The sequence below is a fragment of the Berghia stephanieae genome, chromosome 3 (assembly GCF_034508935.2).
Source record: "Berghia stephanieae isolate SIO BIC M18660-M18661 chromosome 3, UCSD_Bste_1.3, whole genome shotgun sequence".
Lineage (NCBI taxonomy): Eukaryota > Metazoa > Mollusca > Gastropoda > Nudibranchia > Aeolidiidae > Berghia > Berghia stephanieae.
In genome coordinates this window covers 28,372,740-28,387,612 of record NC_088362.1, presented here as the reverse complement: position 1 = coordinate 28,387,612, position 14,873 = coordinate 28,372,740, and the positions used below count along the sequence as shown (strand labels likewise).

At 35.4% G+C, this 14,873-nt stretch overlaps 1 long non-coding RNA gene across 1 annotated transcript in view; it reads right to left on the bottom strand.

Annotated features, from left to right (window-relative positions):
* Positions 1-1,444: 1,444 nt before the first annotated feature.
* The window catches only part of LOC144969512 (uncharacterized), a 13,706-nt gene continuing 277 nt past the window's right edge, over positions 1,445-14,873 (bottom strand). The window contains exons 2-4 of the long non-coding RNA XR_013644764.1: positions 11,233-11,295; positions 5,416-5,485; positions 1,445-1,546 (exon numbers count right to left, since the gene is read on the bottom strand). This is a non-coding gene — a long non-coding RNA (uncharacterized LOC144969512). The remainder of the gene's footprint in view (positions 1,547-5,415; positions 5,486-11,232; positions 11,296-14,873) is intronic.

Genomic DNA, 14,873 nt, shown 5'->3' with positions numbered 1-14,873 from the left:
CCATCATCATCATTCGCATAGTGTTGATATTAAATAGAGTATGACAACACACAACAGAACTAATAGTGTTCTAAAGGAAGCACGAAGACTGCAGTTTTCAATATGCAATTCTTTCGTTTCTTCGGTATAAATTGACCAAATTATTCTTATAATGCCAAATAACACTACGAGCTTGCGAGTATGCATTATTGCACGATTTAAAAAAAAAGGAGCGAGTTTAATAAATATAAAGAAATGAAATAATACGTTTGGTCTACCCCTCCAAGTAAGATTCTTAGATCTTTCGTGACCAATTGTATGGTCTAGTATTACTTCTATTCGCCATTTGTGTTTTTCTCCATCTGTTTGAATGACAATTTGACACAAAATATAAAAATATTGGATTTGTACTCATACGCACCAAAAGGTTAATTTCACTCGGCTTTTAGCTTTTTTTTTTTACAACTGGGTTGGGTTCCTGGCCGCCCAGAGTGGGCAGGGATGTACTTTCTGTGTCTTCTATCCCCCTATATCTGTTTTCCAACATGCTTTCTGTCATTGTCTTCGAATGAGATTATTTGGATTTGTCCAGGCCCTGGCCAGATACGCTAGCTAGGAGGGAAACAGTCAAATGAATATTAGAGTTTTGGGATATTTTTTCCCTTGTAAATCATATCTCTGTTATGCACATTATTGTTTTGTTTACATATTATAAATGATTTGTAAAAATTTGAGTGTATCCCTCTTAGTTGGGACCTGTGCTTGTGTCTGTATGAGACCTTTAGGTGATCTCAAATGTGACCCTCCGTCTCAAAACGGTATTATGTCGGGATGATTCAGACCCCAAAAAGTGGATTAAGAGATAGATTGATAAGAAATTGGAGCTTAGAAGTTTCTGCTAAGCAAGAAATGGTCTTTATACTCCAGCATAACGTACAGAAATTAAACCCAAGTTGGATATTTGTGGCTATGAATTCAATTTCCCTTACCGGGTGGATCCCGACATAATACCGCTTCGATACGGTGGGTCACAAATTAAGTACTTTGACAGTGTGCTCTTGGAATTTACATATGTTTCCTATTTGCCTTACTTTTTCTTAGATCTTAGGTGTTTTAATTGTAATTCTAGAAACTTTTACTATCCCATTTTCTTCCTTTTTACTGGCGCTGATATGACCTTAATGTGTTGCAAGCGTCGCAAAACACTTAAAAACAAAAACATGTTTTTTACACCTTACAGTCAATGAAATTAGCGGAATATTATACAATCGTTGAATATTTTTTCAGCTAATACAAACCATTGTTCAACGATTGCGTATTTATTAAGAAATAATAGGGTTTCCTGATGGTAGGAGTAAAATAATGTACTATTTTCACTCTACAATTCCAAGGAAATTATGTAGATGGATCCATTTTGATGCGAAAGTCAGGAATTTGTTGGATGAAAGGAAAATCGAAACGTCAATATGTTTCTTACACATTTATTTTATTTTAAAGACATCAACAGACTAGACACTTACTACACCTTAGCAATTTTTTAACACCTTACTGCAGCCGTTAGCTTGTGCTGAGGAATAAAAAATGTATGTATGTATGTATGTTGTATATATATATATATATATATATATATATATATATATATATATATATATATATATATATATATATGACATAACATAACATAACATATGGTATAGGGCAAAATAGGATAAGATCCCTTGAATGCCCTTAATATTAATAGTAATGCCATAATTCTATTGATTAAAGATTACAATAATGATACATGTACGTACGTATGTATGTATGTATGTATGTATGTATGTATGTATGTATGTATGTATGTATGTATGTATGTATGTATGTATGGATGGATGGATGGATGGATGGATGGATGGATGGATGGATGGATGGATGGATGTATGTTGTATATATATATATATATATACATATATACACACACAAGGTCCATGAAATTGAAAAGTGCTCAACTTTTTGATAAAAAGAGCCATTTATAAAATAAATTATTTCAAGTATAATTATGATCAACTTCGTACATATTGTTTCGAGCATTCGCTCTCATCAGGATGCGAGCGAACAGTGTGTAGAAGATGTGTTTTAGTCAGTTTTTGATTAGATTCGGGATTGAAATGCAAGACATATGTCTTAGATCGAACAGAAAAGGTATCTGGAATAAAATCATACTTATTTTTAACAAATCAGAAGATTCTAAATCTCAAAAACACAGACTTTGCCTGGAGGGTGTCAAAATTAGGGCTGCCCCTTAAAATTTTACAAAGAGGCGGGTGTTGGAGCGGATTTTGTGAACCCTAAGTTTACGAATGAAAAAAAAACAAAAAATTTCCATTCGTATTTTTATCGGAAACTAGGTGAAACAGAAAGAAAATGTATCTGCGGTTTAGATGACATCAATATTGGCGTGTCCGAAAACCTAAATTTAGGCGAAAAACAAGTTCAAAAGCAGACTTTCTAAGAGTGTCGACTTTAGGGCCAGCGTCGAAAATCGGGCACGGTTTTTTGGGGATGTCTATATTATAATAATACTATTTGATCATGGCGAAAGGCATGTTCTTGACCCCAGACCCAGGATGTGACATGACTATTTTATTCAAAGGTGAATCATTAGTTTGTCTGTTTGTTTTGTTTTTGTTTTGTTTTCCTTTTTTATGTTAGATTTATTTCTTTTCGGTTTTCTCTGATTTTTAAAAAAAAATCTGAACCTCCTATAACACGGCCCTCTATACAATACTACCATTTTAGGATGGGAAATCCCCGAATTTTGACATCAAAACACGCCCCCCCCCCTCCCCCCCTCATAACATGACTAATTTATTCGAAGGTCAAACGTCATTGGGGTTTTGTTTGTTTGCTTGTTTGTATAAATTATCATGTTATTAATGGAACACAATATCAACGCTTTAAGGTTATGTCAGGTGATATTTTTCTAGTCCCGAATCTCCTATAACTCGGCCCCTAAATAATATGTTACAGTGAATGACATAACCAGTCGGATGGTGAAAATGGTTGAAATGAGATATTTTGCCAAGTTTAGTTGGAAGATGAATTTTTATCCAAAATGAGTTCTTGTCATAAATGATTAAATCGACCCTTTTTTGTACATCTTCAGGAAATATCAAAGGTTAATTTCACTTCTAAATATTTTTTACAGCTAGTCAAGTTGAAAAAGTATGAAATTTGAGAAAAGTTGCTGGATAACTTTCTCATACATCTGACCAAAAGTTCATGAAAAATCACCCGATTTTTTTCAAATAAAGATTAAAATGCTCTGGGGAGCACATTGTTTCAGAAAATGCAAAAAACAAACATGCAAATCCAAAATGTTCACCTTCTGACTGATTATGTCATGCACTGACACATATGACTATTTTATCATGGTAAATGACTTGACATTGACCACAAAACTCGGCCCATTCATAACATGATTTAATCAAAATTGGCCCCTACAGATGTGGTGGTAAAAAAAACACGTTTTTAATATCGATTTATATCGATCAATAATCTATATTTAGCCCAGTGACACTGTGAAGGTTGGTAGATATTTGAAAACATAGCGCATTTAAGTCATACCAGATGCTTTTTTCCTACCAGAATATATTGATCTGATAATCTTTAATTTTTAGTGACATGGTCGAGGTTGATGTATATTTGTTGACCCGGCACTTCTAAGTATTGTCAGCTGCTAGTTTTTTTCCAAATTATTTTGATCTGCAGCAATAATCTATTTTTAACGGGATGCTTTTCCTTATGTGGTACTGCCGCCTTCATGAAAGGGTTTGGTCGGAGAGAAAAAAAAGAGAGAGAAAATAAAATAAAACTTTTCCTGCAAAAGATTCAAGATGGTCGCATATTTTCAACTTGTCGAGTGACCTCATTTCCTACGAGTAAGAAAGTTTCCTAGGTATGGTAATGGAATAACGTGTGTTTTACCGACCCATGAAATGGGGGATTCAAATTCCTAATAATTTATCATCCGGATACAATTTTGACAGTATGTCAAGCAAACATTTTTAGAGCTTTTGCAAAATGTTTTGAGAAAATATTATTTGTCGTGACTTTGAGGCATATTATAAAAAAGGCACCTAATCAATCAGTCCAAAAAAAAAAGAAAAAAAAAAGAAATTTCTTTTCCCTCCATTAATTATTTCCTAAATCACAATAGCGCTCGTTTTCGGTCACAAAGCTGATAAAGGTTGAGGTTACTGCATTAACAAGAATAATGAAGCTGAAAATGATATTATGGCCCACAAAATTGTTTAATCGTTTGCGTTCACGTAATTACTGTGTAAACCCCTGCTGTCAAGGCAAGATTCTCAAGTTTCAATTAAAATGATGCTCATAATTGCATATTTCTACTACAATGAACGCTACAATTGTTTTTTTTTTAATATTGAGCTTTTATATAGCGCAGTGTCCACTCTACATGCTTAAAGCGTTTTACATGCAACACTAAGACCACAATTGTTTTGGTTTTGAGCCTATTTTATCAATGGCCGTCAAGATTTCGTTAGCATTTTGATACATCCCTCTAAAAATTTCTCTAAATATTTTGTGGAAATAGACACTCTTATCACTGATTTCATGTTCACCAAATCTACCGTTTGTTGAGATAACTTCAGCGTCAATACAACATTCTGAATTTGATACTAATCTGCAAGAACCTGTGGACTGCTAAATCAATAGACAAAAATTAATATAACAGCTTTTAAAAAACGACCAACATATCAAACAGGGAACGTTTTCGACCTCAAAACCCTTCTTCAGCCAATAAAAAAAACATAAATACATTACTAAATTCCAGATCGACGACAGAGAAATTTCTCTTCGTACACCAATTTTTATCTGATCTAGTCAATGTACGCGTGGACCTTTGTTTACAAATGTTATCATCAATTATGCTAGAAAAAAACCGGAGGTGTCAAGCATTAATTACTTTGGTAGTTCGAATAGTCACGTATGTTTAGTTTTACCTTTTTATACTATTGATTTCCACAGAATTTCATTCATTTCCATTGTTTGGTTTGTATTTTCTAGCTGACATAGTTTGTCACAAAACTTCACAACAATATCCATAAATGACGAACCGCTTTACAAAATTCTTCAATTTTTCTCCGCAAACAACAAACTCACAGCGCCAGACATAATTTAACAAAGGGATATTGCTCCAAAATAAAAATGACTCGAAAACATGATCAAAAAGGAAAGAATCAAGTTTTGAACTATTTTTAATGCGAGCAATTTCTTAACCAAACCTCAGATAAATATTAATAAAATAGCTATATACATTTAAACAAACTTTGATTTTTGTTGCATAATCCTAGGTGGTATATATGTCAAGGTTCATGATTCTATCATGATTGGGAAAATTTTGACATATAACGAGCCTATTTTCAAACTTACCACAAAATGGTTGACCACTCCAAGAACCAGTACTATCCGGATCGCAGCAAACAGCTGTACTACAGCATGCCTGAAATTAAAGAAATATAAAATGCTTACATTCTATCCTTTGGAATTTAGAAATGTTGGTTCCCCTTCTGGAATGCGATCTTTGAGATTCAAAACTGTAAATACTTGACTGCCAGATATAGTGTACTACAGATAATCCTCTAGTAAATTATTTTCTGAAGTCTGTAAAAATATAATCCTTTATTCGTCCTGTTTTGTACGTATACATCGAGTTATGCTAGGAAAGAGTTGCTCCCCTTTGTTATTAGCTGATTGATTTTAGTTACAGCTTAATTAGTTATTATTCATTAAGTCCATTGTTTAAAATATTATTTGTGCTTACATAGAGGATGCACACTTTGAGATATATAAAACTGTCCTTCTACTTACAATTTTGTTGCGATATATTTGTATATATATACTCTAACTTATACTCAGTCTGCAAACGAGACATGAAATTGACAGGCATCGACTCAAACACATGGGAGTCGCTTGATGACGACCGCAGCGGCTGGAGATATGCGGTGATGGAGGGAGTGAAGAAAGGTGAGGAGAGGAGAAAGAAGAAATTTGAGGAGAGGAGAGCAAGGAGGAAAGAGAGGCAGCAGATCCAAATACCAAACACACAGTCAAACTACGTGTGCAACAACTGCGGTAGAGACGGCCATGCAAGGATTGATCTGCTGAGTCACACCCGTCTTGCTCTCAACAAGACTGATGAGACTAAAGCCATATAGGGCGCAAATCATCGTCTCTTGAGACGGAAGGATGCCTACATACTCGGTAATAAATTGCTTTCTCACATTTAATCACTTAACCCTTCTGAGTTGAGTGATTCCAAAATAATAATCTATGTCCCGTCGAAAGCACATTTGCGACGAGGATTTTTCACCTTTATCCTGCGCATCTGCCGTCGGACCGTTTCATTACTGCAGTCGAAAAGTCAACACACCACGGACTGAAACCTGCCAGCATTCGATCCTAGCAACGTTTTAATACATACATTTTTAACCGCTCACTCCGTACCTGATGAGAAGAAAGCAGACGTTTTCCTTTTCAGCCAATCGTTTACAAAATACATGGCGAGTCAAGAAACACCAGCTAAGGCGATAACCACATTCAGTCTTGCAGAAATTGAAAAATATATGACGGAGCAGGACCACCCTCGATTATTTGTAGTCAGAAAACGTTATAAATTTTGGACGTGTATCCAGAGGAAACCAGGTGAAACTATTTAGGAATTGGCAGCTATAATTCGCCAGAGCGCCGTCATGTGCGATTTCCCATCCATTGAAAATCCCCTGGATGAAGCCATGCGTACCTGATTCATGTGCGCAGTCAACAACACAACTGGTCTTGAAGCGCTATTCAAGCACAAGGAGGACGAGCTTTCGTTTAACAAAACCATTGAGTTCGCCACAGAGATAGAAGATGCCTCAAGAGTGGCTAACGAGACTGCATTATCTGTTCAACCTGAAGTCCATAAAATTAAGCCTCAAAGAAAACAGACTCCAATAATTCAGCAAAGCAGTCAAAACAAACAGCGTACCATACGTTCGAATGAAAGACAGACAGAGCCGACAACGGAGTTTGACAATAAAAATCAAAACTATCAAGATGCGATGGGCACCACAACAGACAGAACTTGCAAATTAAAAACAGCCATTTGTTGCTTCTGTCAAAAAACGGACACATCGAGAGTCTGTCGACGTAAAAAGAAAATGTCGAGTTCGCCTAACGTCAACACAATTTGTCGCATGTCACGGGTCAATTTCGTTTCAGTGACACCGCTTAAGTTAGCTACGACTGTATCCAACCATGAAATTGTTTTCGAAATAGATACAGGGACTGGTGACAATTTCATTTCAACTAGGACATGGGAGAGAATTGGCAAACCACAACTCTCTAATGCCAACATTAAGTATCAATGTACATCCAACTATGAACTCCCCGTCATGGGAACTGTTGTTTTGTTGTTTGTTTGTTTTTTGCCTGTGTCTGTGAACGATACATGCCGCGAAATAAATTTTGTTGTCAACACTATGCCGTTACACTTATTAGGATGTTCTGCCATACAAATGCTCAATGTTTCGGTAGATCAATTGTTTCAAACGAAAAAAGTAAAATCCGTTCGTAGTAAGCCCGCAACAGATATGTCACTCTTCAAAAGGCATGTAAACAAGTGTGTGGAGAATTTCCTGATGCCTTCAAACAAGACTCACCGTGGAGTCGAGTACACATCGATCACGTAGTGAATTTTATGAGTAATAACCGGTTAATAATGGTCGACGCCTACTCAAATTGCATTTATGCAACCAGTTCGGTTTCAACGAAAGCAACAACAAGCCTTCTGGAAGAGGATTTCGCTCAATTCGGCTATCCTCACGCAATCGTGTCGGACAACACAACATGCTTCACTTCTGACGAATTTCAGATATGGTGTAGGAAGAGGGAAATCAAACATATCACTGGAGCTCTCTATCATCCGACTACAAACGGTGCCGCAGAACGACGTGTGGGGGAAGTTTTAAAAAGGCTTTGGGAAAATCGTCTTTTCCTCCAAGACAAGCCTTGCAACAATTTCTTGTTCAATATCGTCGCACACCTTTAGCTTCTGGTTCGTCACCGAGTGAATTGCTTCAAGGACGTCAAATTCGTACATTGATCGACACACTTCGCCCGTTATCCACTTTAAATTTTAATTCGAAAACCACGTATAGCAAAAACGCTTTATGAAGTTTGCATACACATTTATTCGTAACGTTTTGGTAATCGAAATGACGGACAGGCGAAATGGATTCCCGATACTGTCCAAAAAGTCATATCACGGTTAAAAACTGTTGAAATCTCTGTGGGGCTGGCAGTGCTGATATTTAATGATGGTACGGTGGTATTGTGAGATGTTTTAGGAATTATACAAATTTATTACAGTTTATATAGTGAGCAATTCTTCCGGATTACCGACGCCAATCAGATTAAGCAGGCCAGTAAGCGAACCACAGAAGCATCGCTCGAGGCACGGCGTATCAGACAAATTGGCAATCGAAGAGACTCAGGCAAGAAAAGAAGGATATCTGTACTCCAAAGGTGCTCACTGAAGGTAGGATAAAAAAAATCCCAATCATTTTTTCTCCGAAAAATTGCATTTTGCGATCCCGCACGCTTGATCACATTTTTTAATTTATCAACCAATTACTTTCAAATTCGGAACATATACTTTTTTTTATCATTGCCTAAAGAATAAACTATGGATATTTAATTATATTTGTAAAATTTGATTTTATAATCTGCCAATTGTGCGAAAAATACCAGTCAAAAAGCGCAAATTTGACGCGGTACGAAAAAAAATGAATTAGTCAATCATATCCATAGTATATTTTGTAGATTAACATCATTTTTACATGCTGACAGTAGTAGTAGTATCGTTTGGCTACACTTCTATGTTCAAGGTATCAATCCAGGTTCGGAAATCATCAGCACATTTGTTAATGGTTTCAAATCCCCCTTCAAGTTTTGTCTCTGGGCAATCTAGTACGAGGTGGTTTGCATCTTGTGGTGCTTGGTTGCACTTTGATCATGTTGGTCATTCTTGGAGCCCCCATTTGTGCATGTTGGCAGCTGTTCTTGTATGTTTTGACCGTAGTCTATTTGCAGCTACCCAGTATTGTCTTGGTTGATCCTGTAGACCTGGGAGACTTTTACAGGGATCTTCAATTAGTTCCCTTCATGTTGGTTTATTCCATTTCCATTCCTCGCACCAGGCTTCTTGTGGGTTGTAGTTTTCTTTCTTTGATAGGTAGAAAGGTGAACGAGATTTTAGTCTTGATGTTGGGGGCGCAGTTTTGTATATGGATTGCAGAGGAGTTCCACTATCTTCTTCTCTGGATATCCATTTCTGTGTTGCATCCTCTCTCCTCAAGTGGGGTGGTGCTATAGCGCTCATGACTGGCAGCCATTGTGTTGGAGTTGATTTCATACATCCAGTTACTATTCGCATCGAGTCTCTTAGTTTCGCAACAACAAGGTTTGTATGGGCACTTCTCGTCCAAACAGGAGCACAATATTCTGCCACACTGTAGTAAAGGGCCAGGGTTGATGTTCATGCTGGCAAAGTTTCGAAACCCTGTCAGGCAAATCTTTTACAAAACTTTGCGCGCGGTTGTACTCAATTTCTATCAATGAGAATCTTAAATTATCACCAAAAATGCAATTTTTTACATTATACTTAAAGCAAACACAGAAAAACACATTTATATCATAGATACATTACTCTGTCCCCTTAAGTAAGAGTGTAATTCAATCGTTGTATGTTTGGGTGAGTCATCCTATACATTTCAATCTAGGCGGTTGTGCTTGACATTTGCTTGTCAACAAACATTGTGCGACCGTCTCATATCCATTGTGCCAGCTGCACATAATATGTTATCCTTTAAACTTGCATAGTTTGTCACGAAGATAGATAAACGCTACACTATATATAATCATAAAAATAACAATAAACTTTACTTTTTGCTTGAGTAAAATGATTTTTTAAAAATACAAGGTGGAGTCTCTGCCCTCCCACGGTGGGCAGGAGTTCACGCTGTGTTTTCTATCCTTATATCTGTTTTCCGAGTTGCTTTCTGTCCATGTATTGGAATGGCCGAAGTCCGTGACTGGTAGAGAAACAGTCAAATGTATAGTTATAGTTTTGGAGATGATATTTTTATCCTTGTAAATCATCTCTCTGTGTTATGCACTAAAGCATTTTCTTGTTTTAAATATATAATCGCTTGTAAACATTGAATGTATTCCTCTTAATGGGGACTTGTGCTTGTGTCTGGATCGAACTTTTCGGCGATCTCAAACTAAGTACACTGATAGTGTGCTCTTGGAATCTACATCTGCTCTCTATTTTTACCCTTCCCCTTTGTCTTACCTTTTTTTCGTATTATTTCAATTGTAAAACTAACTTTTTTTGACTATTCCAGTTTTTTCCTCTTTACTGGCGCTGAAGAGACATTAATGTGTTGCAGGCGCCTCAAAACCATTGAAACCTAATCTTACTATTTGTTTGAGTTAATTGATTTTTTAAAAGCCTAACCAAGACGATTTTACAATAGCACGCTTTACCCGCAAAACATTTGTATGTTAAAAGTTTTATGTTAGTTACCATGGATGGGGTTACTAAGGCATGTGGGTGACTAAGATCAGCCCCCATACGTGCCCTCCCCCCCCCCCCCCAGATTGAATAATTTTAAACAAATAGGGTAAAATGCAAACATCATTTGATAGATTTCACCATTGCTCACAATGTTTGACCACTTTTTAAACATCTTAGTCTGATATATTATCTGCACTTATAATATGTTCTCTTCCTAAAGTGAGGGAAAGGGTCAAATCTATGAAATGATGTACACTTTACCATATTTGTTTAATAATTTTCAATCTGGGAGCACATTTGGCGGCTGGTCTCTGAGGCAACGTGTATTTATTTGATAACCCAAACATTTATGGTCTCATTATAGTAATGGAAATATTTCCAAACCAACGCAATATATAGTCCATTACAACGATGCTAAATCGAGCCCATAATTGCATCCGATTATCAGACCTGTATAATATATGGTTATCTCGATTTGAACTTTTCAGAAATGTTTGTTTGTTACCTTCAAAATTGGAGGTACCTTTAATAGCTATTACATTTGTAGAAGATTCGTTAAAACAATGCTTTTTTTTTTTAAAGAGATTTACTTTGTTATAGTTTAAATGTAATCGAGTACAACTTACAGGATCGCAACAGTCTGCTCCTGATGAAAAGTCACAGAAGACCAGAAGAAATGCCAGGATTGTCTGTTATTAAATACAAGAAACAAATTTTGATGTTTTAAAAGTTTGTATGTCTGTCTTTGTAGGACAGAGACAAATAACAGTCATAAAATGGAATAAAGCCTTCAATTTAAAACTTTGAAGCATAAAGACATAGAACCAACAAGATTGTATGGACGAATACATAAATGCAGGTCTGACATCCGAACGCATCATGGGCCCAGTTTAACATTGTTGTAATGGATAATATTTTGCATCATTTTTGTGAATTCCATTATAACAAGGAGACCATAATGAATTGGGTTATCAGACCGACAAATAAGTTCACGTCGGATTGGATGTAAATCCATTTACAGACTTTTTGCCACGAGACATACAATCAATTAGACTGTATGTCTGTCAGCCAAACACTTTATAGGACAGACACACACAGGCAATGAGACTTTATGTCTGCCATTAAAAGACTTTGTAGTACAAAGATATATAATCAATGAGACGGTATGTCTAACAACAAAAGACGCTGTAGCACAAAGTCAGATAATCAAAGAAAATGTACGTCTGTCAGCCAAATATTTTATAGGAAAATATATAAAAATGATAAATAAGTATTTATGTCATTATGGTTATAAATAATGAAAGGTAAAATATTTCCGCCATTCATAGATTTTATTGGACAGAGACATATAATCATCGATACGTTCTGTCAGTCAGTCAAAAAATTTAATAGGACAGAAATATATAATCTACGTGACGATATGCCTGCCATTCAAAGGCTTTATAAGGCAGATAAGACTGTGGCATAAAGGCATAGAATCAATTATAATTTATGCTTGCCATTCAAAGGTGTAGCATACAGACATACAATCAATTATAATTTATGCCTGCCATTCAAAGATGTAGCATAAAGGCATACAATCAATTATAATTTATGCCTGCCATTCAAAGATGTAGCATAAAGGCATACAATCAATTATAATTTATGCCTGCCATTCAAAGATGTAGCATAAAGGCATACAATCAATTATAATTTATGCCTGCCATTCAAAGATGTAGCATAAAGGCATGCAATCAATTATAATTTATGCCTGCCATTCAAAGACGTAGCATAAAGACATACAATCAATTATAATTTATGCCTGCCATTCAAAGACGTAGCATAAAGACATACAATCAATTATAATGTATGCCTGCCATTCAAAGACGTAGCATAAAGACACATAATCAATTATAATTTATGCCTGCCATTCAAAGACGTAGCATAAAGACATACAATCAATTATAATTTATGCCTGCCATTCAAAGACGTAGCATAAAGACATACAATCAATCATAATTTATGCCTGCCATTCAAAGACGTAGCATAAAGACATACAATCAATTGGACAGTGTAGTTTATTTTTCCAAGTGTCGGCAATTCAAAAACGTTGATAGAATAAAGACATAAAATCAATTAGATTGTAGTATTGTGTAACATAAATTGTGAAAAATTGGGTTTTTAAAATAGCTATAAAGTTTGAGATATTCTCGATTTCTCTAATAGGTTGCAGTAGAGTTCCAGACTTTAGAACCATAATAGTGAAAAGAGCGATAATATATTTTAAGATCTTGCTTTGATAGAAACAAGATAATCAAGGCAAAAAAGTAGGGAAAAATTAGAAAAAAGGGAGAGGATTCGAACCAGTGTAACAAAACGAAAAGAAATGTAAGGTGGATTAACCCACTATGCTCTACAGTCCACAAAGATTTCCTACGTAAGTTAAGGTCACAATGTACTAGACATTTGTCAACCAATTTCAAGCAGACATTTTGCTTCTTTCTTTTGATTGTTAGTTGTTCTTTTGGGGATTTTTTTTTCAATCTTTATCCACGTATTATGTGATTAAGTGTAGTTTTTTTTCCCCCAAGTGTAATAATTAAACATTATATTCATAACTTAATATCCTGGTTGACAGTCATATCACTACGCCGACGAGAACAACCCAAAATAAATAAATAAATATATAGATATATAGATAGATAAATGAAAAGTAAGTAAATATGTCTTCTACATCTATGAACTCTTGCGAATTTTAAATGCCCCTCCCCACAATCCCAGTTTTTAAAATATTTATTGTTATAAAAAAATATATTTAATATGAGGGAGAGCAATAATTTTTAAAAATATTAGTACAATACTAGAAGGGGGGAAAAGGAATTCAAGAAATAAATAACTCAATAACAACCATTTGAGGAGGTCTTCCGAAAGCTCCTCGATCTACCATCTCTTACAATTCGTATTTTCACCGTGGATCTTTTGTTAGGCGGTTATTTATTTACTTTGTCAATATATAGTAGCATTTAAAACATTCTAGAACAACCCTTTGATAGATTAGTGAAAGTTTAACATTTCCTAATATGACCATTTGTTTGTTTTTTTCTCCACTGCCATTTTGTTTTTAATTTTTTTAAGTATTGAAAGGTAGTGCAAAGCAGGCCTAGGTTGTTGTTTTTCTATTTGGGTTAGCTCGAGGTCGAATGATTTTTGTTCCATTAGGGTCAGTTATAAGTCTTAGTAAAGGTCCTCGGGTGTTTGTTTTTCCTGTTAGGGGTAGTTAAAGTCCTAGGTTTCATTTTTTCTTAGGGTTAGTTGAGGGAATGTTGTTTCCCTTAGGACTAGGAGCTTTTGGTATACCTCCCTCCATTCGTCAACTTAATTCATTAAAAAAATAAGTTGGTTATTCAAAATTATTACTTCTTATCTGTCTTAAACTGTTAAGTTCACGCGAACGTTGGTTGATGGTTATCGGTCGGTAACAGGGACAGAAAAACACAAATAGAAAAGAACATTTCTAAAATTATCAAGTCAAAAATGGAACAATTGAAATGTTTATTAGACCAGTTTTGACAAATTATCCGATAACTAACGTGATTTTCAAAGTCATATGCGCCGCATATTGATTAAATAACCAGGGACTCGTACTATGGGATTATAGAAATAAATCGCACTCAATGGGGTAAGTAAGGGATGTTGGTATGATACAGGAAATAGTACAGAGTCTGTACATAAGGGCTAAATACATAGAATATTCCGATTAGTTATTACTTTGCAACGCACGAACCATGAATTATTTTCTTTTCCTTTCAGATTGGAGGGGGCGGGGGGGGGGGGGGGAATGAGCACAATAATAACAAATGTCTGAACAAACCGCAGTAAATATTTTCTTTACAAAATGGCCATGTTCTTTGAACTGCTTTCCCATGACGTGTATCAAATCATTGCATTCACGATATAATTTGCCAGGCCAAAATTAAGAGTATACAATTGTTTGGTTTTTTTTTCAATTTCGCCATTTGACAGTCAGTCGATTTTGTTTGTATTTTTGAATTATGCAATTGAATAAAATAATTGACCATGACGATTTATGAAAGAAGATTTTGTTGACTCACCTTGCAAGATCCTGATAGAATTCCACCGATGAATCACTATAAACACGACCTTTTCTGTTCCACTCTAGAAAAATCATGTATTTAAAATTTTGAGCAGAAAACTCGCCATTCAAATATCAACTGATTAAAATTGGCGAAAACTCCCAAAACGTGGGAATTTTGAAGAATGAGTTTTC